At 48.2% G+C, this 25,000-nt stretch overlaps 1 protein-coding gene across 8 annotated transcripts in view; it reads left to right on the top strand.

The window, feature by feature from the left end:
• The window catches only part of LOC126578085 (serine/threonine-protein kinase 10), a 41,921-nt gene that overhangs the window by 30 nt on the left and 16,891 nt on the right, over positions 1-25,000 (top strand). For 5 of the 8 annotated variants that reach the window (XM_050240322.1, XM_050240321.1, XM_050240316.1 and 2 more), the window contains exons 1-2: positions 1-107; positions 1,874-2,622. The exon at positions 1-107 is cut by the window's left edge and continues 1 nt beyond it. The gene's annotated coding sequence lies outside the window, so the exon portion shown is untranslated. Of the gene's footprint in view, positions 108-405; positions 421-810; positions 888-1,873; positions 2,623-25,000 lie in introns of those variants that run through there. The other 3 variants (XM_050240317.1, XM_050240319.1, XM_050240318.1) reach the window with 3 other exon arrangements.

Raw genomic sequence — 25,000 nt, 5'->3', positions numbered from 1 at the left:
GGAGATAGAGTTTCTGAGCGAGTGTTGTGTTGTGGACGTCTCAGCGTCGGAAGGAAAATTAAGCCGAAAATACTGTTCAGCTACTATCAGGTGCTTGGAAAATCAAAGTGCGTGCGTAGGGGTTGCTTTTTACGCTTGGAAATTTTAGAATTCTGCAAGTGGAGTGAACGAAAACGGGTTCTACGAGGATGCCCATTGACGACACGCTCAACAGGGAAAGGGGGAAAAGCAACGTACGCCACGGAACACGGGCGCGGGTGCGACAGCTAGTGTTAACAACGGGGCGCGAACCGGCCGCCAGAGCGAGATGAACAGCTAGTGCTGCGATGCTGCCCGAAAGGCGAAGGAAAAAATGTCCGATTGCCGACGACGGCAATTCGCGTTCCGAGTTTTGTGTCAATTCCATGTCGTCTGGTTTAGGTCTGACTCCGGTTCTCGCTATCTCTCCATTCCCCCCGGCCTGTGGCAAGTGCTTCCGCTTGGATTCCAGTTTGCGGTGAACCGTTTTGAAGGAATTTGGAAATTGTCGTCGCCTACTGGGGAGGGACTGTGGCTGGAAGAAAAGACTCCGCAGCTATATCAACCATCAATATCCTGACGACGCACTGCTGTACTCTTGGAGATAGTGGAGTATCGTCATCGTCGTCATCGTAGTCGACGTCGTCGTTGCAAAAAAAAAAAACACACCCCAGAATTGCGAGGATGGGGTTCTTCGAGCGTGAAACCCACTAGCTTGGGAGAGAAAAGCGAGCAAAACTCATTAGCCCCTTGGGTGCTGCTGTTGCGGCCGTCGTTGTGATTCCCGTTCGGTGGCGGCTCGTTTATATTTTGTGCTGTTTGCTTGCGTGTAGTTTGCTGCCACAGCAGTTGTGTAAACCGGTGTGCCTGTATGTGTGTGTCTGTGTGTGTGTTTCCACCGTAAAGATCTGCAAACATACCATCCGCCCACCCCATCTCTTCCCTTCGTGCCGGCAATCCACCATCACCATCTTCACGGACCGAGATTTTGCGCGAACGCTTCAATCATCATCATGACCAGCAATTGAGGGCTGGGTGGGTGGTGAAGGTGGTGGCGGTGCAACAGAATATTAGCCCTCGGATGATGGAGGCGGATTAAAAGACGGAAACGGATACACACCGCCCGGCCAGAACGAAGGAAGGCAAAGAACGGCAAAAAACGGGAACGACGACGACGACGAAAGCGCAACCACAACACTCCGGGTAGAAGCGAACATTACCAATCATGGCTCTTCCTGTCCTCGGTGTCGAGCAGAGATATTAAGGGGTGATGCACGGAAGCGACTCCCTCTGGTGACACCTAGTGCGCGCTGATGCACACTAACCGTCTCCCCCTTCCCCACCATGCAAAAGCAATCCACTTATCGGTTGGGATTTGAAATTATGAATCGACGGTGGGTTGGCAGCGCTTAACCGTCGCCTACTAGCGGTGGTAGTGTCTACGAGACCAGACCGATCACCAGAGACCCACCAGAGAGGCAGGCGGGGCATCCACTGCACAGTTCATATAATTGCGTTTGCTTGATTAAGTTTTAGCTGGATGAACGGTACGGTGCCTGAGCAGGATCAGTGGAAATTCAATCAATTTTCGATTCCCAAAAGCGACCGAGATAGCGGCAGAGCCATTGGCGAAATCGAAAAAAACTCCACTTCAATATGCAAGAGTGGACATGGAGAGTGAACGGCGATGCTGGCTGCGATTGTCCCCTGCGAGAAGGATTTAGGAGAAAGTCGCTTCAAGGATGAAATTAGAAATCGTGAACCTTTCTGATTTGTTGTACTTCTGTTGATGAGATGCTGGGCGCTCAAGGGAAGTTGCAATAACTAATAATCGTTTCACCGTTCCCTCTTTTAGCACACCCAACTCTGGTGTATTGTGATTGAGAAGAAGTTGTGCATACTCGAGAGCTGAAATCCAAGCAACCCTGTGCCCGTTTGTTAGCAAAAGTGTCTTGGAGTGTTTCAGGTGCCGGAGTGAGCACAAGGTGCGTGAATTATCCTGGCCCGGAAGCGGTTCACAGGGGGGTGCGTGTGTCCCGAGAGAGAGAGAGTGTGTCCTTCCTCGGATGCGGTCGAAAATCGGTGTGAAAATCGATAGTGATGTGATTTCAGGCGAGGCGCAGTGCAAATCGTTGAACCAATCCGGTGAAACCGGTGTTCTATTCGTCGTCATCTACCCGCAGAATATTCGCTGGAGCGCGATGGAAGCTGGTGCTTGGCCGCTGAGGCATTCCGCCCATCGTCGTCGTTACGGCGGGGGTTTATGCTGATGCTGACCGCCCTTACCACTCGGCGGAAAAGGCCGTGTAACTAACACCAGTTTGGCCGACTTGTGTTCTGTGTGTTTGTTCCGTGTGTCTCTTGCGTGTGGAGAAAGAGAGAGAGATAGTGGTGTGCGTGCGTGAGACAATCCACACACGAACGGCGGGTGCGTTTCAGCGCCGGGAGTGCTCTTGTGTTCCGTGTGTGCCCGTTCGCAACATAAAACTCAAGGTCTCGAGAGGCGGACCCCGAGAAGATCGGAATTCCGATACCACCGTCTACGGAGTGGAAGCGGGACCGCGCCGGTGTTCGGCATTTCTCTCGGATCGGCGTGGTGTTGAGGTAAGTGACTTTCGGTTATCTCTTCCCTAGCCCTAAGGTTGCTTCGATAGGGGTTTTTTTTTTAATGCTCGGCGGGTTGCATGAAAACCCACTGAGAAGCGTTGTGATGTACCTGGTTGCTGTTCGATTTGATGTTTGAAAACGTTAATCGCTTTTGCTCAATTTTCTCGTTTTAAATTGGCTCCATCGAAGGAAGCTACAGCATGATCTGCATACAGCTTTATCAGCATATTTTTCTGCCACTGGAGGCCAACCCAATAATAGACGCGCGCGAGCCTTGGCAGGAACGACTGTGGAACCTTCACTGGCAAAAGATTAACGATTTCAATGCGCCAATAAATAGGAAAACAGACAATAATGATGGGACAAACAGGCCGGCCGCGGATGTCTTTGTGTGTGGGCGATTCTATTTACTGGCGCATTTAGAGCCGACCATAAGAGCTTTTAGCCATTCTGACTCATTGCCGTTGGGGGTTGGTTGTAAAATGGGGCTCAAAACGCACGTCTAACGGCCGTTAACCGTGTTCGGAAACGGCTTCATCGGCGTGGAGATATCTGTGGCCCTCGTCGGTGCAAGGATTCTTACAAGATTGTTATTTTTATTTCAACTTCAACACCTTCGATGGACACGTTATCCGTTTTTGGATAATAAATCGAAAATGCCCACGTCCTTTTTTTTTTTAATCAACAACCGTGTGCCCGCCGTAACGTAATTGATAGTTTCGTTGGTGGACCATTTTTTACGTGATCGGAATCGGCATCGGCTTGTAAGGGCCGGGGATACGTTATATCAAACATTCGCCACGACGACGACGACGCATGGCTTCTTTACAACGTGCGCGCGCGGTCTGGTCGGTCACGTTCTGCATGACAGATGTCCTTGCTACATTTTTCTCAATGCTTTTCTGTTTCTTTTAGAAACCACGTGCTCGTATGACAACGCCGGCTGACGGCCGCCTGCTCAATAAACCTCGCTGGAGTAGATGAGTGGAAGCAGTAATTACCCAAGACGCGTTGTATTCCGCCAATTATGATGTCAAACTTGTACCGCGCCGTTAACCAAATTCCCGCTCAGTCTCATTGGCACTCCGTGGCCAGAATAATGATTTCGGAAAAGGAATGTTTTCAATCAAAAAAAAACCTCCGCAGTATGTTGTAGAGACTATGTCGATCTGTCACCCTTGGGCACGCTGTATTCTGAAGAGTAGTTTGCTGTCTGTCCTAATGCCAGAATGCCATATTCGTCCGATCTAACTCTCCGTCAGCCGGGCTGCGGCAAAACCGTTCCTTTTGTTCGACTATTTTTGCTGTAAACGATTCCGTCTTGTCGTGTTGTTGAACCAAGCCTTGTTTCTCACTTCATTCGGCTGCCAGCTCTGTCCCTGGCGGAATACATGATGTAGTCTCATGTTGCAGAGGTTCACTCCTCTGCCATTTGCGTTGGATGCGACGATGACGCCTTCTCGGGGTCGGATTCACAAGAAAAACCCCACGTAAATCGTTTTAGGTTGTAGAAAATTAATAGAACTTTATGGAAGGATTTGTGGACAGATACACCAGCAGCAGCAGCAGCAGCAGCAGCTGGCTTGGTACACTGACTGTGGGCTGGCACCGCACCGAGAGCCAAGCGAAGACGCTGGAAGATGCTGTGTCAGAATAGAACTCTGTGGCACCAAGAGGCTGTTGGTGCAGCGCAAAAATAGCGCGTTTCTTTGTTGTCTGCCAGGCTACGATCGGAATTGTAAATTAATGAACATTTAATTAAATGAGTTCAGTCACATTCGACGTGCTAATGTGTGAGACGTGAATAGTTTGGGAAATGCTTTGCTTAGGTTGACGTCATTCGGTCCAGGGCTCAAGATGCAGTGGAAAGATGGAAGTTATTGTGGGATTTGCGTATTTCGGGGCGATAATTTAGTTTTGCTGCAGCATCACTTCCGAAATCCAAGCTGCTGATGATGCAGAGTGATCCTTGTGGGCTTTAGCTTAAAAGGATTGGCTTGATGTTAGGATGGTCTGTATCCAACCGCATCTTGTACAATATATAACATATAACGGGCAGTAGAAAAGGATTTTTCGTAATTTCTAGCCCAGCTTTACCAATTTGATGGCTTACCTTTCCCACAACCACATCAACATCATCAACATCGAGCATTCATGTCGCACTCGCTTGCCTTTCTCGGCTCTCTGAATTCTGCCTATTGGTCAATTGCAACTGAATTGAACGTCAATTGCAACCCGGTGCTACCGCACATACGCCACTTACGTACCATAATTCTCCGATAGATGCAGGCCACTAGCATTTCACATTCGTGACGATGGTGATGGTGCTGCTGCTGCAAAGGGGATTTGTTGTGCTGTGGCTATGCAATATGCAACTCTCGTTTGCAAGCAAATTAATAACCAGTGCATACGGTGCTCGGTGCATTCTCTCGATCTCCACAGCGGCACCCGCCAGGATCCTTCGGCCGGTCGATTGATATGAAATGGTATAATTTGGTTAAATTGATGTTGAGTACATTCGTCAAACGGGACAACTTGGATTTAATAATAATAAACCCCACTTGCACCTCTCGTTGTTGTGGTGGGTGTCGTGTAGAACGAGTAGAAACCTGGCGCTGATCAATGGTTCATTTACTAAGTGGCGTGCAACGTGTGTGCGGTTGTAATAATTGTTAACCGTTGTCTAGAAACCACTCAGGGGATGATGTGTTTCTTGGTATTTAAATTGCTTTAAATCTGTTGGTTTTCTCTCAATAAATTTGCAACTGGCGGGAAAGCTTTGCTAGAATGTTTAGCTTGCATATTAGTCTGTGAATCATCAGTAGATAAATTGAAACAAAAAAAATCCACTAAAGCACGTTTCAATCAACATCAAAATCGTCAATATTTCGCATAACTAACGTCAATCCTTTTTTTGAGTACTAGCAAACGCCACCGAAGAGAATATTTTCTCCCTTTATGGAATGGTGTAATTAAGCTAATAATGTATTATTGCCTTTTGATTGTAAAGTATCCTTCCAGCATCCAAGAAGTCCAGCAACCTCTTTCGACTTAGCGTTCGTTCGTCTATCTAATGGTTTATTTTATGAATGAAAACCGGATTCCTTGGGGTCTAATTTGACCAATCGCGAGAGAGGGGGTTTGGTTGATTCGAATGTGTCTTTCACATGCGCATTCTTCGCCCCATACACTGCCCGTATGTCAATATGTCCTGTAAACAACAGGTTGTGGCTGACAAATATGAGTGGAGCGGCGGGGGAGGGGAGGGGAAAGGGGTCGCAGCGAAGTAGAGTGGTGTGGAGTGCTGGCACACATTCCTATACTGCTGCTTGCCGTCTTTCAGTATAATCCACGGAACACTTACACATACATCCAGACGCACGTACGTGCACGCTACAGTGATACCTGCTGGAGCAACAACTGGTTTGTTGTGTGGTCAGGTGTGTTGTGAATGTAAGATGGACGTGCGGAATGGACGCGATCTTCCAACCGAAAACCAGCTGACATAAGGCCAGTGCTTTGCCACACCAAGAAGGCCTCAACTGAAAACTCTGTCTTTGAAGGAAATCATTTTTATCATTTGAAAGAAGAATTATGATCGCCGCTATGTTTGCAGGTGCAGCTGGAGGAGTTATGTTGCAAAATATTTCGTTTTGCATTGTTGCAATAATCCATCCGATTGATCGATGTGTCGTGACCAACTGTTAACCGTCAGCGTCTGTCACGGGCGATTGATGTATACACCACCACCATCCGTCGTTAGAAATGGGTGGATTTGTTGGTGTGTTTGATTTGTTGTCGAGCATCGTTCCTCATCGTTCGCGACACATCGATTATCTCGGTTTTCGTCTGCCACATCTCCTCAGCCACTCCTTTTTCAAGGCTGCGGTTGAGGTCATGCCGAGGAATTCGACTGGCGAACCAATCGCGGGGGGGGGGGAACACATTTTCGCACCCTCCTGTTGGCCGTTTGACTGAAGCGCCGTTGATGATACTTCTCCCTTATAACCCGTCTGCCAGGCTGCGACTACGAGAGAGCGTTCGTTTGTGAATTGTTCGCTGTCAGGGCGGTCGTGTCACTGGTTCCTGGCGTCCTGCAGCAGGCAGACATGCTGTCAAAATGCTTTATGTGACGAATAGACGGTGGGACTCACATATGGTCGTACAATAAAATTTTGGCGCTTCTTGCTTAGAGCATAAGCTTATGCCAAATTAGCAAACGATCACAAATGGCCCATGGTTGGCTCGGAATTGGTTTCTGGTTCTGTTGAAATCCAACTTTGATTACCGAAGCGCGCATCAAAGCCGAATCCATATCGTTCTTATCACCCTTCCATGTGTGTCTTTGCTCCACTTTTGATGTTCGTTCGGCACAAAATTCTTCTCATAAATTTACCTTCATAAATTATTCGAAATGCTCGGCAACTTTTGGCTTCTGCCACAATCGATTCATCGCTATGCCATTCCATTACCTACATCCCCGCTAGTACGAGCTGCGAGTTTGAGGTGCTTATGGTGAAGATGAATAAGATTGTTTACGCCATTCAAATCTATACCATTTTCACCATTGGCACGCCACGGGAACCGCGAGCCGTGTGTGTTGAGGGTGGTAGGTGATGGTGATGACGATGATGATGATGATAAATGGCAATAATTTCTGAGCACCTCTTCCTCATCCACAGCCTTGAGCTCGTGCTCGCCGGCGCATAGTTGTTTTTGATATTGGAATTCTAACATTTTCCCCTTTTCGAACGTTGCGTCAGTGGTGAGGGATATGGCGATGCGTGGTGATTTGTGGCGACGTGTCCGCGACCGAAAAGTGGAACGAGCAGAGACTGATGAGGTGTTTATGGGGCGGCAGAATTGCTTTTCTTCGCCCTCCGTTCAGATGCATTGTGATCTGTAATTTGCGGCGCTTGTTTATATGTAAAAGTAAATTTAATAAAAAAAAAATTGCCAACCAATCTGAACAGCGATCTGGAGGATAAATTAACCAAGATATCGGTCCGCGGACCATTACTATAAGTTGGAATATTTATTGTTATTCCGAAGCACCTTTGGCGGTGCAAAAAGCCATACTAAAATGGCACCCACCCCCCCTTGGGCGGTGGCTGGTGAACATTCGAGAATCGCTGCCGAAAAGACGAGACCACCCGGACCCCAGAGGCACCTACGCTCACCAGTGGTATCGTGTTATCTTATCGCGCTGGCTGCCCTTGTTTCTAGACACCGCAATCTGTCATCTATGCCGGTCCGGTTGGTGACCAGACCGTGTTGTAGGATATTCCCTCCAGCCCCTCTGGCAGAGTGGCAAGTGCCAGGAGTTCATGAAAAAGATAACAACTTGATAATGGAGCGGAGCCGAGTGCGTGGGTCATAAAAATGGGGCAAAAAAAACATCCTCATTTTTGCTATCGATCGTCGTGGTGTAGCTGGTAGGCTCCGGGGGCTGCTAGCATAATGGAAATGTAGGTGGGCTGGGTGGAATTCGGACCCATGGATGGCCCATAATGCTCGCTTGGTAAATGAATGATTACCTTGACACCGAGTACCGGTTACCGGAGGGTGGATGGAAGAGAAGAGAGAGGTTCTATTATTGTCGCCATTCGCGGGCCGTGATCGATGCTACATACAGCCGGCCTGCCGTCGCCACGTCGCAGAACGCAACCTGTGAAAGCAGGAGAGAGGGTGTACCGGTGAGAACGGTTACGTCATTTCGTGCCGCCGGTGGTGGTTGTGGTACGCGCGTGAATTTTTAATTAGCGCGACAAGAGGCTCTGCGACCCATCCGTAGCTGCTGGTCAGGAAGCGACCAGGATGCTTAGAATGCCAGTTCATCTGAGTTTTTTTATGATCGAAGCCCGGTCGAGAAGTAGTTAGAGGCATTGCGGGCCTCTTTTTTGCAGTAGGCCACAAGATTGATGGTCGGTCTCTTCATGATTTATTGAATGTACCAGATCGTTACAAACATTTTTTTAACGAGCCATAACAAATATTCAGTTTAAAAGTTTGTTGAAATTGCAATTCAATGAAGCTCGTGTAATAAAGGTGCAGTGCCATGATAGCAACTTTCACGGTTAAGAAATTTTCATTGGTTTTATTGCAACCCTTTAACAGATACTCCTTAAATGGGGGCTTCGGTATTTTCGGGCCAAAAATGACCCGTTTTTGACGGTTTTTCGTCACGTAACTATTCAATTTTATTTTTTCAAGTAAATGGCATATCAATCTACAACTTTTGAAGAATTGTTGGTATTGTTTTGAGCAACATTCATTGAATAATTAATCCGTGGCATCAAATTTTGGTAGGCGTGTCGTCGCAAAGGTACTTTTTTCGGTGCCCATCGTAGCGACATGACGAGTCATCGGAAATATACAAATCGATATTCGTTAGAAAGATTATAAGTTTATCTAGGTAGCCCCGGAGAGTTTTTGTTGATATTCCGATTTTTCGATTTTTGGCAGATTTTTGAAGTTCAAAAAGTGATGCTTTTTGCGATTCTGCCAAAAAAAGACAAGCTTTACATAATGGTAAAAAAAAGTATCAACAACAACCTTTGAATTGAAAAGCTGGTTAAAATTGCAATCCAATGTCACCTTGTAGAAGCTCTGTAAGTGTCATTCGATAAAGTTGCTCTCAATTCCGAGGGCGATTCATAAAACATTGTCTAACTTCTTTGAAGGTTACCACAAGCTGGCTAAGACAAATTGATGCTTAATGCAACCAGCATCCCCCCTCCCCCCATCCCTCCCATCATTTGCTCTCAAATGGAGGGCACACCAATTAGCAAAGGTAAATTTGCTCTTCCCATAAACACAACACTCGCCGGGCCACCCCCCGGGGGGAAAGAGATTAGTTTGGAATCGTCATAAAGAAGTAATCTCCTTCCAACATGCCGATGCTGTGTGCCGGTGCTCGTCATCCACAGCCTAGGTTCCAGTTGAGATGATGGAGGGTGACAATTTGCCTGCGGTGGTTCTCTCCTCGGGCCTGTCGCCGGTGTGGGCCGGAAATGGCGTTGAAAAGAGTCGACCGGAAAGTAGTTTACCTTTACCCTGGTGTGCCCTCCCCCCGGGGAGGGAATTCTGGGCCGCGCCACGAGGAGATGGTGGTGAAAGCAACGCAGCGCAGCGCGTACGTCCCCTATGAAACCGCGGCGTCGGCGTCGGCGTCAAGCGTTTCTCTCTTTCTCTATTTGTTGTTTCCAACGGCGCAACGGCCCACGTAAAGGTGTTTGAATGAATCAAGATGCCTTCTTTCCGCGTCGTATTTGTCGTTTTCAGAGAGCAAGACAGCGTGATAGAGAGATAAAGAGAGATAGAGATAGAAGCAAGAAGAGATCTAAAAAAACCGTCCAGTCGGTGGGAGGATTTTGTAGGACTTTTTTTTCTGTAACCGTTCGTTCGTTCGTTCGTTCGTTTGTTTGTGTGTCGCGACACTAGACAACGCGATTCTCGCATGCGGTGGCGGCAGTACCGACAGTTTCTCGGCTTCGGCTGTCAGCACTCGCTACTCCTCCAAGCGCGCTCATCTTTGGGGCCATCTTTGGGGATGGTCGACCAGAGCATAGGTCGCATACACCGTGCACAGTCCTCCGGATTTGGGCGAATCCCGGATGTGCTTGCGGCGGGGTGGAATGGATGGGACCGGCACAGAACCTTTCGCTGTCTAGACACAGCTTCCACCACCGTTCCAGACAACGGAAGGTCGAGGTTTAGGTGCCGCAAAACTATTCAAGTTCAGCTGGCTCTCATCCACGGTAGTCGGCGGTCGGTGGTAAGGGTTCCCGGACCGGATGGAACTGTCTGGGAACTGTGGAGCATCACGAAGCCCAATGTGCACAACTTATCCTTTATCGCGGACGGAAATAGAAGTGCCACAGGATGGGATTTTATTGCTCGTTCTCGGTTGTTGTGACTTTTCGTAATCCTGGCACTTGGTTGGGAGATCTGTTTGAACTCAACTGTACTTGATGTGATTGCAATGCGATTGCCAGGGACATTTGAGGGGAATCTTAACTATGATCAGTCTATATTGTTATCTCATTTAACAATTACCAAAACAATTGGTCGTATTTCAATTATTTTTTACGTGAAAAACGAGAGAAACGCATTTTTTTTATTTTTAATTCGATTTAGAAGTTGGAAACTTGGTGTTCTTCTGTGAAAATGGACTGGAAAACATGGAATAAGCGGCTAAGCACTGCAATATAATCGGATTAGCCTTTAGGTCATACCTTGACACTGCCTTTTTCCTTGTTTTATCTGCCTCGCGTGTTGTCCTCAGCGGCGGTGTTCCTATTCGAACCGGTTCCTGCTCATCGTTGGACCGTTAGTCATCCCGTACCGTACCGGAAGGTCACAAACACCGGCCACCGGACAGGTGTGCGCGAAAATGCCGCCACCATTGACTCATCGTCGCGCATAGCATAACAGCGGCCGCTGAGGATCGATAAATCATCCCGCGCCTCGAAAACGCGTTCGCCGCCGGGACCATAATCGCATGATTTCACTCGCCTTCCGGAGGGGAGAGAGAGAGACAGGGAGAGAAGGAGCGAGCGAAGAGTCACGAGCTTTGGTATTTCTCTTCGAAAAGACGATGATGACGACGATGATCGTACGTGTCGTCACCGGGTGGCTTTTTTTTTATTACATTTACAGCTCCGTTTGTGAAGCTGCGTTGCAGTTTTGCAAATGCACCACCCATTGACCGGCCACTGGAGTGTATGTGTTTGCGTGCGTGCCTCATTCCTAAACCTGGCGATGACGCGCGACGTTCTGCTGCTCTGGCGATGGCGAACAATTTGTCAGCAGAGCTCGTGCGTGCACGCCTGCATCTGTTGCCTGTTGTGCGGAAAAAGAGTGACGAATATGTGTGAATTTTGATAAAAAAACGAACCGGAATGGAACCGAAAAATGGGTTGCTTCCGGTCCTCGGTGATTGCTTTTGATGGCGACTCTCGTACTCCGTGACTCGCTTTATGGTACTTTACCACCCGCCACGAATCACGGGGCCTTTGTGCGTTCCCTAAGTCCTGCTATCTCGGTCTAAACACTCACCTGGATGGATGGATGGATGGATGGAAGGACGGGCGAGATTGTAATTTTGTCACACACTTTGATTGCGTTTGGAGTGATTGAGGGGGAGCGGTTCGCTCGTTCGCTCGGAATGCGGATGGCTATCTTCACACGACGACGAAGGTGGCGCCGCCGTCGTTCGAGTGATAAGAACGCGTTGGCTCGAGGTTTTTTTTTTAGTTTTACCAGATGTTTCTATGGACTTCGGGAAAAAAACATAACGAAAGGGGCCCCTAGGGTGTTAAATGTGATTCAGCAACATAAATATGTGAATCACATAACTGCGGGTTTGAATGTTTGATAAACGAAGCGGAAAGTACTCTACTATACCACCATGCTTATCGTTTGCCGCAGCACGTTTTAATTGCTTCAAAAATGAACGCGAATCTCAGAAAACATTTGTGGTGCGGAAATCTTTTGCAAACCAACTCCAGTAGTAGGAGGTGAAGAGATTGGCGGGGGTAGCATAGCATCCGGGAGAGTCCCGGCAACCGGTGGGCGACGACGACGGCGACGACGACGGGTGACGGCAAATGGTGTCAAAATTGGCGTGCTTTCTTGATGAAATCTGCCAAGATCTGCGGTGGACCGAAAAGACCGAGCGAGAGAGAGAGAGAGGAGGTGTGTTGGGGATCGGAGATCGGTTTCTCGGTTTCCCTCGATGGCCGCACCGCGGTAACAACGAGACGAGAGTGAGAGTAGTGGCGACGACGGCGATGGCCGATGGTAACCGAAAGATTGATTCGAAATTTTGATTGCCACGGCCCAAAACGAAACGAGGGGATGTTGGAGGAAAAGTGAAGGTATTTTCTCCACCCCCCCCCCCCCCCCCTTTTCGCGAACCAGTCTCCTCTCCATTTTTTGGTGGAGCTTTTGAATGGTGCCCTTTTTTTTTGGTATGGACAACCTACTGCCGGTTGCGCTCTCCCCGAGGGCTATGGAGCAGCGGAGGAAGTATTAACACTGCGGCGACGACATAAAGGGTCGTGGTGTGTGGTGTGGTGATCCGTTTGGTGAGGTCGGTAAAAAGGCGCCAGGTAGGGAGGGGAGGGGGACCCTTCGGAACGGGGCGCATTCGGGTGTTTATCGAGAGCTGCCTGGGTGTGTGTCGTGGGTATTTCGCCGTGATGATCGCGAACTCCCCAAAAAAGGTCTTGAAACAACGGAATTTTAGTCTCCGCCGCCGCCACCGCCGTCATCGTCATCACGGGAATGCTCTGCTGGGTGTTGGGAGAAATTCATCATCTTGTCGGTGGTCGGGAGAGGGAACTGGACGCTCGGCGGAAATCGCGGTGAGAATTTCCCAACCATTGGAAACCCCCCCTTGAAATTCGTCCGCTACTAACTGCGAGTGTGGCTGTGAGTTTTGGGGCTTTGTAGTGTCGTACGTGGTGCGAGAGCTGAGTTGATAGAAAATAGGATCACTTTCCAGGGTGTTGAACTTGAGAAAAACGTATTGGAAATTGCTGAAATTAATGTAAAATTATCTGTCCTATTGGTGGATGCAGTTTTGTTGAACGTTTGTTTGTGAACACTAGTTAAGGATGAAGGATTCATATTTTAAACATGGGGTTTTTTTGCTCTCTCAATATTTAGGAACCATTCAGAATTATTCTAATAGCATTTAAGACAAATCTACAGAAATCTCTTTGTACATTTGAGACACTTTTTCTTTACATCTTGCATTAGGTAACACTGGAATCACGAATAGCTTATTTATTAGGCAGTAGCAAAAGTGTTTTAGCGCCTTAGAACTGCTACCATGGTTGTATTTTTTAATACTGTTTTGTTACTAATAATGTCATCTATGCCGTTTATTGAAACAAATCAGCGTTTTCGTCCAAAATGAACGAAAAGCAACCTTTTTTTCAAAATTAATCTCTGCCCGACCTGGTATGAGTTTGTGGACTAGTGCCTAGTGCCAAGAAATCCGCCTCATCAATTCGTACCCATTGATTTCGACCCTTTGCCCAACTAACGCCTCGTCTAGACGCCGATTCAACTGCCCAAAAGTTGAAAGTTGCCGACGGGGGCTAATACGGGCATACTAACTGGTGCCGCTGCTTCGGAATGGAAGAAGAGAGAGGCGGTAAGAAAAACGGATGCTAAATTGGAGTGGCGTGAACGCGCGATGTAATTTACGTTTTCCGTTTCGTCCTCCATTAACGGTGCAATCCGTTGGCGATGCAGCCACGCCGGGCGGGGGGTGTATGTGTCACCACCGAGACGCTGGTGCGATGTAGCAGGAAATAGAAGTTCACTTGGCTGGGTCGGAGAGAGTGAACGAATTGTGGTGGGTCTGTTGACGGCGACGGCGCGGTTCGTCAAAGTGATGTGGCGCGTGCATCAGACAGAAACCTCTTGGAGTTTGAAGATAGAGAAGTTATCAACGAGCTCTGCATCGCTAGATTGCGCTTATGCCGTGTGCATGTTTTTGGTTGTCAAAAATGTGTGATTTCTCTAACCAGAACTGGTTTGTTCTATGTATGAGCGCTCGTTAGCGGCGAAGATACCGTTGACTGATCTGATTCTCCGGGCTGGTTCAACCATATGCCCGAAGCCTCAATGGTTCAAAAATTTCTTTAGAAGTCATTCCGCCGGATCAGAGTTAGACCAGGCAGACAAAACTTCGTTACCATATCTCACGCATTATCGCTCGTGCAGCGCAGCGTCACTGGGATCCCGGGAGATTAGCTTTTGTCAGAACCATTGGAACACTCGATAGAAGCCGGAGAGCCGGAGCCTCTCTGGTGTCACTCTGTGGCAGTGGTGTGACAGGAGGACAGAAAACTGCCGTTCGCTGCTGGTGCCGGCCTGCTGGCCTGCTGTCACAGCTACCGGGAGCTGGGCGCGGTGCTGTAACACTGTACGGAACCGGTTTTAACCTCCGTTTCAGCATATTGTCCTCTCGCAAGAACAAACTTTGAAGAACGAGGAAGAAATACTGGAATACAGAGAGGCAAAAAAAGAAGAAGCTGGGAATTCGACGTCCATTGACATCTCAAGAAAAGAGCGACCACCGAGGTTCGTCTGTGTGGGAATTAATTGTGGTTCGCCCCACAACAACAACAACAACAACAACCAAAACCAAACCATCAAACACCAAACCCCAAAAGGAACTCAACATTTGGTTTCGCATAAGTGTTCGCTAGCTGGTGTGAAATAAGCCAGCCGGTATTGATCAGCATGTGTGGCTGATTTCATTTACAATTCGCCATCGTGTACGATGAACTCTCGTCGGCGTCGTGAGGCCAGCCACCACCGGGGGTGAGGTGGCGAGAAGAGCTGGGCAAGATGAAAAGATGTGGGACACACCACGGACGGAAGACTTGTGCTGCTGTAATCATGTTCTCGGCATGCCAAGAAGAAGCATCCGCTTTGAAAGCAGTCGGCCGTGGAGGAGTGGTTTTTTTTTCATTAGCCTTCTGTTGAGTTTTGGATAACGGTAGTGTGTCAGCGAGGTACCGCTTCCAAGCTTTTCCAAACCCAAGAACAGAGCCTCCAAAACGGACGGCCCCTGTTCATTTGAATAAGAAAAGAGCTAAGAAGGTACGGTGAATAGGAGGATCGGTGTGAAGAGATGCATCCAACTAGAGCTGAACGATTGGAAGCTGATTTTTTATATTTTCCAATATCAGGTGCCCAAACATACGGCTCGTCCGTCCTTATATATGTTAAAAAAAAAAAAAAAAAAAAAAATATCAGGTGCCTATTATAAGGGGAATTCGAGCTTCTTCAGTGGCCTCTCGTGTTGAATTGATCCCTATATGCCAACAAACAGTTCAATTGCGCCAGTTACTCACTAACCGAAAGCCCTTAAGTACTCCGTAGGTCGTTGTAAAATCAATCAAGTGTTTCAGCTGCAGCTGCTGACATCATCACCATCGTGTCGCCGTCATCGATTGCCATCAGTTACGATAAGGCGTCCGGGTGGTGGTTGCTGGCTCTGCCTCCTCACAAGCAATACCTTTCGTTTGCTCACCGGAGGAGGAGAAGGAGGATGTAAGCATGTGTGTACGATTTGTTTACATACACTCTAGTGATGTGCAAGTATACCCAGTCGCTTTATCATGCGCATTAACTCCTTACCATTGTAGGAGAGAAAGAGAAACGCTGGTAACCGAAAGCAGCCTGTGGACCAGCCCGAAATGATGGAGCGATGGAGTCTTGTCGGTGCCAGGCTCGGCACCAACACCTCGAGACACTCCTTGTGAGGGGTTTTGATCGTAGTGCCGCCGCGAACATATCCAAAAGGTGCGCGCTAATCACAGATAACCTGTTGTAACCCGTGTTATGTGTCATAAGCGGTCGATGTAAGAAGGGCTCGCGTTCGCAACAAGCTTTAGCTTACAAGCCGAGGGAGCTTGGCCTACGACTACGACGAGCGAACCAGCGCGAGAAGACAGGTGGCGTCCGTCGTTTGTGCATCGACGGTGGTGATGGTCACCCAAAGGGAGTTGGGTAACGGCATGTGGAACCCCCCCTCCCTCCCAGGATGGTCTCAGTTGCTGAGTGCATGCGTGCGAAGTTATGAGAGCCGATGTATGTACCAGCGGATTCTTCTGTTTTTTTTTCTTTTTGGTTTAATAATTCATTTGAGAAGTCTATGGTCCCGACATGTTTGTATGGACTATGTTCACTATCGGATCACCGCTTTCGTGGTTGCTTCATTGGATGTTTTCAAAATTGCAACTGGCCTGTAAGAGGAGACTACACACAGGTGACCTGCCTTAATGTTACGATGCTTGAGAAGGGACCATGGTAGTGTCACAGTCGAGAGGAATGATGCTGAGGCCAAGACCGGTGGAATGTGGTGAACAGAAGTCCAGTCATTTCCAGTTCCAGTCGCCTAAGGACCTCAGGATATGAGGTGACGCGAGACAGGGAACGAAATCTATCGCCAAGGAGGGATTGGTTACGAAACAACAAACCCCCTACATCCCGGCGGCCTATCGCTTCGTCTCAATGCTCTCCATGCTGTTCAGGGGGGCAGTAGCCGCAGCAGCAACAGCACCAGCTTAGCAGCACTGACTTCACTCGGATTGCTAATACCGACGGAAATAATTAGCAGACATCTGATAAATAGGACACCGCTCGTGCCGGAGTATCGACTTGGAGCTTGCTACTTGTGCGCGCAACCTCCTGTCTCGCTGGGCTACGCTACCTGCCGGTTGGAATCTCGAACAAATCCCACAGGAAATGGTGGTGACCTATGCTTTCTCTGTAGGTGTTCGATTGGGATCGACCTCTTTCACCGTTTGCTGCTCTACCACTGGAAGACGTATTATGCGCGAGTCGCGGGCACGACTTTTCTGGAGCACCAGAACACCAGCACCAGATTGAAGCAGAGGTGATAATTCATGTATCACTTCCCAGCAGCAGCAGCAGCAGCAGCACTGTGTGTTTGCACCACTTCAAAGTGCTAAACGATTTTATCGATTTGCTGCCCCCAATCCGTTTATCAAGTCGCGTTTGCGTGTGTGTTTTGTGTATCGTTTGAGAGTGTGGCGGTCGGTCGTCTGTGCGTGGCCCTCGGTGGAGTGTTATGTGAATTGCGTTACCGCCGACCACCGTTACCGCATACTTCTCCCTTGCATCCAAATGAAGCTATGCTAATGAATTGGAAAATCAAAAAAAAGAAGAAGAAAAAAAAGCGAGCTCCCTGTAATCAGGTAAATCGTTCGTTGGTGGAGTATGGACGAAAATGAAGAAAAAAAAGGATCTTATATCACCAAACCAACCACCCACTAGCAACTCCCGCAAAGGGTACTTTGTGGGTGCGCGTGGCCGTATCTCTGTGGGTGGAGGAAGATAACGTCGAACGTTGTGGGTTTCTCGCCGATTTTTTTTTTCTATCGCTTTTCCTGTAAATCTGTTTTTTTTTGTGGCCATCCAAATTCGCATTAAAAACGCTATCGGGTTTCAGTTCACCTGCGGCCGGGGTATGTGTCTAGGGGAGGGACATATCCATCAGACGCGAACCGATATGTATAATTCAGTACGCTCACCGTGCAGCGAAAACAAACATAAGAAAACCAACGGAGAGCCGTGAATCGCGCTTTCGCGATTGACTTTCTTGTTCGGGGGTGGAGCGCGACGATACACTCGTCCTGTTTGATTTGTGATGGTTGCGGGTTTTTCATCCACCTGTAATCGATGCTACTTAATTCAATTTAAAACCCTCATCTGGGTGGGGTAGCATGAATGAAATGTTGGGTGAATATTTGGAAACATTTTCCATCTCATGATTGGTGATTTCCATTTTATTCAATTGGCCAACATTAGAATACTTTGTTTGTGTATCAATTGGATGAAGAACCATGGAAAAACAACGCATTTTCTAATGAGACTCACAGGACATTTAAGAAAATGATAATCAATTGAATCTAATTGAATGTTGGGCCAATATTTACTGCTAATCATTTCATCTGCATCATGGCAAGATTAATTCATTTGTTTTTCTTTTCAATCTGCACCCCATGGACGCAATTGCAGTCGAGATTTGGGGTTTTAAGCAAAACAATCAACACAATAACCAACCAACCCCCCCAATGATCATCGCTAGCCTCGGCCATTTTAACACCAATTAAACGGCAACGGCGCGTCGTTTAGCATTAATTTTCGATAATTGGAAACCTCATCGGTGGGTTGCCACCGTCGCCGCCACAGTGGCCACGCTCCGAGAGCCATGAAAGTGAGTTGTGAGCGCGCATATGTGTGTGACTGGCGTACCCCTCCAAGGCTGTAACTAACATTTACCTCCCACAACTGATGCTGCTGCTCGATGAGATGATGATGATGATGATGGTTGCTTATCGTTTTGTGGAGTCAGCTGATGCCCATTGAACGGCAACTGCTGATCTACCGAAAAGGAGAGGCGCCCCTACACATCCTTAAAAATACCACTAGCGAAATGAGAAGGAGGTGCGGAGAAGATGCTTTTGTTGTCGGGTGGGTGGAAAGGCATGTGATGATGCATCTCGATGCTTCCCAAGCTCACGCACCCACCCACGTCGTGGACGAGCGCCCGGTGTAGATTCAAGTGCAAAAGTGCAAAAAACCAAACCGGCAGTAGCGACGCGTAGCCAAAGCGCATCGTGTGCTGCTGCTCTCCTGACCTCCATTCGCGAAATCATGTTGCCCGTGAGCCGCAAGTGACGCCGGAGGTGTTCTGGGTGAAGGTGAGATTGGGGTGGGTTCGATGGGTTGGGTTGGTTGGAGAAATAGTTTGGCTTCTACACCGGGCGGGCGCGTATTAGGGTCGTGCAGCGTCACGTTGTACTTAAGCTTTCTACAGCTTGAGAAATCAATTATTATCGCATTACCACACGACCGCTGCACGCTCCACACGCTAAAACCTCCACGGGTGTTTGGTATTCGCTCGCGTGATTGGCTGGAAGGCGGATGAAGCTGCTTACCGAGTTGCAAGTAACTGCAAATACACGAGAAAGTAAATATTTCTGTGTTCCTTACAAGGCGTGGAAGTAGCGGGTAGAAATTCCAACCCGATAGTACTAAACATATTTTGAGGCATTCAGACACAGCCTTTCGCTAATAAAGTCCTGCGAGAAATGCCGTCAGAGTGTTCGTGTGTAATTGCGCAATGTTCGAATGATGATTTGGTCAATTCCTGGGTGTGGAGTACTGCGATCGACACTTTTGCATGCCAAACCATCCAGGGGTTAATGCTGTGCTCGTCCAGCCAGACCAGAGAGTAGTCTCTGTGTCCCGTTTATAGGCTAATGACGACGTGACTGCAAACGGCATAAACATGTCACGCTTCGTGGCTTCAATGCTGGCGGACAGTTTTCCGTTTGTCGCACGGTGGCGCATGTGTTACTTTCAAAAACACCTGTCGAGGAGAGTGCGAGAGAGGGAGAGAACGGGAGATGGAAGGCAGGCAGGGAGAGAAGCAGACAGAAGGAGTGGGGGGAGATGGTGATGATGGACCCGCCCTAGCTAGCAAGCTGAGGGATGAGTTGGCGAAACATCGGTAGATAGTGGCAGCAAACATGCAGCGTGCTCCTTGCTTAATGCAAAAATTAATCGAGCAGTGAAAAGATGGAAAGCGAAAGCCAGCCCAACTCTCTGTGGAAATAGTGTTTGCATATTTTTTAAGTATCAGCGTCGAATGGTGCATCTAAATTATATTGATAAAACGTGTTAATGTGCAATTCTTTTCTAATATCTGAGGACTTGACAACAAAAAGACGCAATACAATGTGTTTGAAGCGGACGAGTGGATGTTTATAGTTTGCTTCTCCAAGTTGATCTTAAGCTCAAGGTCATGGGGTGTAATGTTAAATATGATAAGGAAAAAGCGAGTGAGTATACAGATATTAGTATCTGTCGAGATATCAAATATTTTGATGCTGGTGCTATTTTGATCCAGAAATTTTAAGCTCGATTTCCTTTCGAATTGCTTTTCCCTAGAAAAAAACTGTTTTACATTCGTAGTAGAAATTTGCAAATCAAATCCGATGCCGGAGAAGCGTGAATGATTTCAAATTAAACTGCAAACCTAAATCCACCAGACACCGGAGACGAACTCTACCGCACGAACCACAACTGATCTACATTATATCGTCGAGCGTACGTCGTGCAGACAATAGTGCAATTTGCAATGTTGCCAACTGTCTGAGAGGAGGATGCAGGACAAAATAAAACCCATATAATCAGATACATGATGGTGGAGGTGCCCAGAAATCCAGCATCAACCGACCGATCGGCGTACGATTGATTGCTGAGGCGTGCATACACATCACGTGGCTTGATGGTCGCCCTCTCCCCCGCCACCCTTCGGGTGGTGCCCGCCAGCTGTCAGCGCGAAAATTGGTGGCGAAATTATTGGAGCGATTTTGCCATAATAATCCGACATCTTTTTCCTCGCCGATCGATTCGCATATCTCTTCTCCCCTCGCCCTCGCCTGCTGCTGCTTCTGCTACTCGGTGGAGAGGAGAGGAAGGTTATTGGCATATTGAGTTGCATGTCGCGTTCGGTGCAGCAGCCAGGTGCCCCCCCCCGCCCCCGTCTTCCCCTCAAACACTCCCGTCACCTGCCAGTCGAAGGAGAAGCCTCCATGTTTAGATAGAAAGTCAATCATTAGCAATCATTGCGCGTGATGAAAGCAAAGTAAACATACACCATTAATAACCACACACCAGCACCAGCACGGGCACCAGCACGGGCATATATGGTTCCCGCTCTTTTGCACCTTTCTCTTCTTGCTCGCTGCTGCTTCCGTTGCTCAGCTGCGTGGAGATGAAGCTGTTGAAAGTCAGTCACTCGAATCCGGCCGACAGCAGACGCGCTACTACCGATCTTACTACCAACCTCTCACGGTAGCTAAGACCCTGGGTGCAGATCGATCGACCAACTCGACGGCATCTGGAGGAGGGGAGGTGCTGGTGTGTGATACCCGATACAGCCCAACCACCGGGCCCTCCCGCCCGCCCGCCTGTCCGCCCGTTTATGTTTGCACCATCTCTGGCACTGGGATGATTTCGCTTCGCTCACTATTTACCCATCTTCTCATTTACCTTTTGCCGATCGATTCGATCGCATCAGGAAGGAGAGAAGTGGGGCGATAGAGGAAACAGAAGGCGGCACCATCCGTGGTGACGCTTCTTTACCCCGCTATGCCTTCCGGTCAGTGCTTTGATTTGCGCTCTCGAGGGTATTACTTTCTTCTCGTCGTAACCGATACTGGGGATTGTGCTCGAGAGACCGGGAGACTAGACAAAACGCGCTGTGGTTTATGCATTGTTAACGGGGAAACCGAACGGTATTACACTAGGGCTGTGGTTTTGGATTTCACTGTCAGAGACCGATGCCGGCTAATCAACGGTGGCCTGTTTGGCAATTTGCTTGACACTTTGGGAGACTCCCGGGGATATGACCTGGATAGAACTGGTGTACACGTTGTTGTTGGATATTGGAGAATTATTTATTCTGCTGATCTTATGCTACAGATTACTGTTCGATTTTGCAGAAGTATTTTTTCCAGAAAAAGCTTAAGAAGATCGTACATAAAGGATGTACTATATCCTACATATCATTTAGTAGATTGGCAAGCACTAGCGCGACTTAAATGTAATTTGAAATTATAAAATACGAGAGAGCAGTTGTGAGGACAAAAAGTATTCCAGATGAAAAGGTGCTTGTTGATGTTGAAGGTCATGCTAAGATAAACTGAAGACTATCTTCTGATTCCCAGTATTAAGTTATTTTCTGCAATCTGCTTGGGAAAACAAAAGTTTGCTAAACCCTTTGTCAGTGGCATTTGTTACAAGAAACATAGCAACAGGTGTTGATGTCCGAGAGTGGAGCTTAACTTTAATGACGTAGGCTTGAGTTAGCTCTCTGATTCTGTCATCAGTGCATTTCTCTGATGAAACATGGTCGTCTCAAGTTCGGTGAGACCAGTTTTTGAACCCCTTATCAAATGATATTTGAGGATAGTTGTGAAACCGACCGACTTTCGCAACAAAAAAAGTAGGAAAAATAATCAAAATCCATCGAAAATTTGCTGCTCGATGCATTCGCTACTTCCGAATTCCGATCGGCTTATCAGACACCAGAATTCCCTCGTTTCTTCTCGTCAACATTATTATTAGCTGCTTCTTGTTATAAACTTCCCCCCGGGGGGACGATTCCGGAAGACTATTTCTCCTCCTTCCCTGTTCCTGCGTCTCTCTCTCTCTCGTTTTCTGCTCCCGAAATGAACCAAAAGTGGTTTATGGCTCATTAGTATTGATATATGGCACTAACACGCACGGCCGCCACTACCCCAAGATGATGGTCAATGCGTCCCCCCCCACCGGCCTCCCGATAGCACGACCGACCACCGACCGTGAGAGTAAAAGTGAACGCGGCCCCAGCGGATAGAGTGATGGGTTTTAAAGTTGGCCATAAAACACTTTTACTGTTTAATGTCTCTCCCCGGTCGTCTTCATCCCCCCCCCCCCCCCCTCCCCGGGCACAGCAGCATTCCGGCAGTGTTTCTGTGCAAATTGTATCACGAAACCCGAATCGAAATCGGCGGCATCGGAGCAGCAGTAGCAGCATACCGCTGCACCTGTCTACGTGTCGCGCGCCGTGTTGTTGCTGCCCACCTTGGGATGGGCATTTGTTTTGAGAGCTGATCCAACGCCGCCGTCCAACCGACAGTTGTGTGCGTGAGGTGGAGATGGGACCCATTTTTCCCCCTCGGTGGAAGCATCACCCTGGCCAAGCATGAATGAGCCACGGGCACTGTAGAAGAGAGCCTAAGACAAACCGTGTGTCATCGTGATGGTCAGGTCCTCCGGAAGGTCTGGTGGATGGCCTAGAAGAAGGGGATGAATAGATCATCACGACACCGTTGCTTCCGTTTGCTCAGCCACCGAAAGGTGTGTTCGTGACCAGCTTATGCTGTGCTGCTATGCATAATGGTGTGTGATAGCGACGTTGTGCGTGCATCTAGGCCCCCCAAAAAAAAACCCTCCACCCTTTGGCCCATCTCGGTTCCCATTCGGCGCGCCACAAATACACAAAAAACAAAAGCCACCACCGTTGGGCGCATGGTGTCCGAATGGCCGTTGAGTGGAAGCTGCTGCTTGAAATGATTTTTTTTTCTCATCAAATTTTGAGGAAGTGCGATGATGATGATTTAAATTTCTTTTGGATAATTGCAGAGTGAGAGAGAGTTGGATTTTTTTTAAATAGTTAAAATTTGGAATATGCACGGAAGAATGTGATCATCACGATCATCGCGATTAAGGATTACAAATTGGTCCGTTTTAAATTCGATCGCTCATCTATCCATCAGTTGTGCGTTTTCGCGTCTCTGTGTTTGCAATTTCTAACGTGTGCAACAGTGTATTCACGACGCACGATCTTGTCACGATCTTACCGATCTTCTGTTTGCGTTGGTTTCGATATAATTGTGTTGGTCCCGCCGCCGTGCTATTGCTGTTCGCCGTCATCGACGCTTTTCCCTTTCGAAACGCGTTCACTTTCAGTGCGAAAGGCTCGGCCGCATGGAGGGAAGGAAAAGCAGCAGCGAAAACTCCGGGAAAGAAGAAAAGAGGCGAATGAAAACTGCCACCGTGCGGGCGCGCGCTCGCGTTATGATCGCCGCCACAGGTTGGGCCACAGAGCAGAGCGACAGAGTTAGAGACGCTTAGCCTGGCAGCCTCTGGTTAGCGTTAAGCCCACGGCGGTGGGAGTGTTGTGCGCCTATGTTACGCATTATTGGTGCGATGGAATTTAATTTCACAGAAATTAATTCACTTGGTCGTCGGTCCCCTTTCCAACGAGAGACGCACGCACTAGAGCTCGGGAGTCGAGTTTGCATTTTGGATACGAGAGACGAGGGTTGGCCGGCCAGCCGGGTCGGGCACCTTTAATACTATTTGCCTCAGTTACGCATCGAGTGGGATCGCTACTGCACCGACTAACGGGTTTTGACTCAACTTTTGCTCCGTTAGGAAGGTGCTGGCGAGAGGAGGGAACGTTTGCACAAGTCCATCTAACCCTTCCTTTCTGGCTGGCACATTCAGCAGACCGGAATATGGAGTTTTGATCTGAAACCTGCCCTCTGGTCCCTGGGTTAAAGAGACTGCGCTCGGATATCTGATTCTGAGTGGTCTATATAATACACTTTTAATAACAACAACCTTAGCACAACAAGAGTAGTATAGGTTGGTAGTGACAACTCTAATTTATGTAAACATTACAGAATGTTTGATTACTACTTTGTTGACCACCTTGAATTAATCGATTCTTCCACTCCGCAGGCACTTGTCGTTTCAAAGTATTCGTCTTCGTCAGTTCAGAGGTCAGCAGCAGTCCCTGCCTCATGCCTCAAGTCAGGCCAAGATGGTTTCGCGAGTCGTGAACCAGTGTGTCGTTCAGCCACCCGTAAACAAGCACGGTCGTTAATGGTTGCAGAGGTTAGCCGTTCACGTGAGTGTGCGGTTGTCTGAAGGTCGATTAAGATTAGGAAGAAGGTGAAGCACGAGGCAACGGTCGGTCGTCGGACTGACTGAAGCCTAGCGCGTTCCAATCTAAATTGACCATCAAGTTTTATCACCCAACCGCGATGGTTCACGTCGACGGAAGAAAGGAATGTTGGCAATTGGATGAGACCACTTCATTAAAAGATATCGCTCCGAATGTGATCGTGTTCGTTGTCGTTTTGCGGAGAACAAAAAGAATCCGGAGGCAGTATTCAACACTTGTCGTGTATGCACATCCCTATCAAAAACGAGCGACAACTGGTGGTTAACCGGTGGTGGTGACCTTGCCGTACGG

This window comes from Anopheles aquasalis, chromosome 3, assembly GCF_943734665.1.
Source record: "Anopheles aquasalis chromosome 3, idAnoAquaMG_Q_19, whole genome shotgun sequence".
NCBI classification, from domain to species: Eukaryota; Metazoa; Arthropoda; class Insecta; order Diptera; family Culicidae; genus Anopheles; species Anopheles aquasalis.
This window is presented reverse-complemented; position numbering and strand designations above follow the sequence as displayed.